Raw genomic sequence first — 2,965 nt, 5'->3', positions numbered from 1 at the left:
TGTCAACTGCAGTGATCCTATCAAAGCACCCACGTGACTGCGCTGTTTTCCTTTTCTAGAGGTTCAAAGGTCACACCGGTGCTTAGGATGAAGCACAAACGCCTTTGGGCACAGCGAGCCCTCCTTTGTCCCGTTCCTCAGTGGTCCTACACACCAGTCATACTGAAGTTGAGGCGGCACTGAGATTTTCACAGATTCTGAGAAAAGTCTTGAGACCTTTACCAATCCACACATTACTAAATACTCCTGTACCAATGTTCCCATAAAACTATCTACAGCATAACATAAACAATTAAAAATGAAGCTGGAATGGCCAAAGTAGCAAGCGATGGATCCTGCAATCCTCATAAGAACGTCGTAGAGCTATCTGGCTCTGCAGTAGGTCTGGAGAAGAATAAAGCCAGACAGATGCTACAGAGGCTGAGAGAAGAGGAGGGAAGGAGGGAGGGAGAGAAAGGAAGGTATCATGAGGGTCAAGGCGGGTTCTGAAGGAGCAGGACAGTAGCAGAGTCATCCTCAGGATGCTGTAGTTTCTCCCTTCCCACTAGGAAACCACAGCCCTGGCACCTCAGCTGAGAAGACGCAAGGGCTGTGATGAGGGAGTGGAGGGAGATCCTCAGGTCCTATAAATTATGCAAAACTGAACACACTGGGCACCCACTATAATTTATTATTTAATTTTTAATGCAATTTAATAACAACTTAGTTTAATGACTAGCAAGTACATTTTTTAAAGGACAATATGGCACAATTTCATTTTCGGCATTTTAACTGCAAGCTTAGCTGATATCTTTCGGACACCTGAATTTGTTAGTCCTTGGAATGCTATATCTAACTACATTGAAATGCTACTTTTCATTTGTCTTTGAAAGACAATCTGAAATGAATCCTAGAACCTAGAAAACGAACCCCAACTTGTAGCTCTACTTTTTAAATTCCGCAAAGGTGCCTCTTTGTACCTACAAAATGTTTGCAAGAAAATAAGCAAAAAATAAACAGTGTATTCTGTGGTTCATTTTGTACTGGTAGTTACTCCATCCTGCTGGCAAATCTTTCAGTCAGCTGAGTTATATTTTCCCTTATTATTTTTTTCTAAGCCTTCCTTTAAAAAAGTTGTGTTTGCTAGTTGTCATATTTTAATTTAGAAAACTCAGAGAAAGAACTCATAACTTCAGTAAGCTGAAGCATTAGCACATGTGTACTTTTACCCTACTTATGTTTATTTTTTCATACATATTTTGAGCAGCATTTTATATCTTCCAGATTTGGGGAAAGAAACATTCTTCCCTTTTTCACTCCAAAAATAGCGAAGGAGTCAGGTTGCTATTTTGCTCTTGTTTTGTTTATTTCCAACTTATAAAACCACTGGACTTTTGTTGTCACTCATTTTAGTTTATTTCTTAGTGTCTACAACAAAACTATCAAGAAAATCTAAAGCAAATGTAATTCTACCACTAAAGTTTAACAGCAGAATTACAACCAGGTGATCTTAAAGATGATACTTTGTCTAGATTAACTACAGGATATACTTCAATGCCCAATAATACAGAAATGCTACCTTTGGCATTCTACAAATTAAAAATATTAGAAATACAGGATTATGCTAAAACTACAGAGCATATTAGTAGTCAGAATAACTTAGTTGAAATGAGAATGCTATTGATATTTGATATATCATTATGTTCTGATACACAAATTTATTCAACATTGTTTTAAATTTATTAACTATTATGCCACCAAAGAAGAAAGAATATTAAGAATCCTCATAAGTGTTTGGTTTTTAGGTTGTACTTTGTATTGATATAAAATCCAAGTTAAAACTGAGCGCTTACCTTAGCTATTAAGAAAAGTGCACTGGCGAATGAACTACTGTCGGCCTGAGCTCTACCAAAGACAGAATGTTTCAAACTTTTCCATGACTTACAGAAACAGAGCAAAGGATGAAGCTTCAGCAACTGTCCCTGGAGAAAGCGCTCTCACAAGTTTAGCCCTGTCTCATGTTTCATCCTCTCACATTAGCAACAGGCGTGTCTAATTTTACTCAATGACATAAACAGTTCATACCACACTTAAAATTGTTTGGGCACCAATTCCAGGACACAGCTCTTTACGTGCCAAAAACAAACCAAAACACACAAACAAGAAACCAAACTCTTCTCGTTACAAAACCAACATTTCAACATTTAAACCCTAAAGCATGATAGTCTAACATAATTATAACTTCCTAAAAAAACCTTTACCTCAAACAAATAACAAAAAACTTCTAAGACTAATGTCCATTAGAAACCAATATTGATAAAATTTTATGAAAAATCTCTTCAAATTAATATGCAAGTTAGAACTTGTGACTATATATATTACACATATACTAGTCTCATCCAAATGCATATTACCATGTAACAGTGACTCTTTAAAAATCACTTTCCCTGAGCCTCTTTAAGTGAAAAACGTTAATATCTGAGGAGAAAATCCTAAACAAAGATCACCATAATAGAAGGTAAACAAACTCTGCATGTTAAAATTATGACCGTTCTTTTCTAGGAAACTCACATTTCTATTATGTTTAACAAATGATGTGAATGTTACAACGTGATCTTAAATTGTCTTTATCTTCATTTAAGAGTAATTAGGCCATTCCATTTTATAAGGTGTAAAGGCAATAGAATAAATATCCAACTTCTGAATAATTTTAATATTTTATTTTGCCTTATTTTTATGTGGCCTGGTATGCAGCATGAATTAAAACTTACTAAATTATATACTTCATATTTGCATTTTAGTACTAAACCTTGAATGTAAGAAACTGTGCCTTAGTATACACGCACACAGAGTTGGGAACAACAGATACTGGGGCCTACTTGAGGAAGGAGGGAGGGAGAAAGGTGGGGATCAGAAAACTGTTGGGTACTAGGCTTACTACCTGGGTGATGAAATTATTTGTACATCAAATCCTGGTGATATGCAA

At 35.9% G+C, this 2,965-nt stretch overlaps 1 protein-coding gene across 2 annotated transcripts in view; it reads right to left on the bottom strand.

Annotated features, from left to right (window-relative positions):
* SGCG (sarcoglycan, gamma (35kDa dystrophin-associated glycoprotein)) overlaps positions 1-1,986 on the bottom strand; it is a 90,209-nt gene extending 88,223 nt beyond the window's left edge. Inside the window, exon 1 of one of the 2 annotated variants that reach the window (XM_011999926.1) lies at positions 1,833-1,986. The gene's annotated coding sequence lies outside the window, so the exon portion shown is untranslated. The remainder of the gene's footprint in view (positions 1-1,832) is intronic. The other variant, XM_011999927.1, reaches the window with a different exon arrangement.
* Positions 1,987-2,965: the final 979 nt, after the last annotated feature.

This window comes from Mandrillus leucophaeus, unplaced genomic scaffold (genome assembly GCF_000951045.1).
Source record: "Mandrillus leucophaeus isolate KB7577 unplaced genomic scaffold, Mleu.le_1.0 Scaffold61, whole genome shotgun sequence".
Classification (NCBI taxonomy): domain Eukaryota; kingdom Metazoa; phylum Chordata; class Mammalia; order Primates; family Cercopithecidae; genus Mandrillus; species Mandrillus leucophaeus.
The sequence above is the reverse complement of the archived record's forward strand: the minus strand, read 5'-3'. Positions and strand labels throughout refer to the sequence as shown.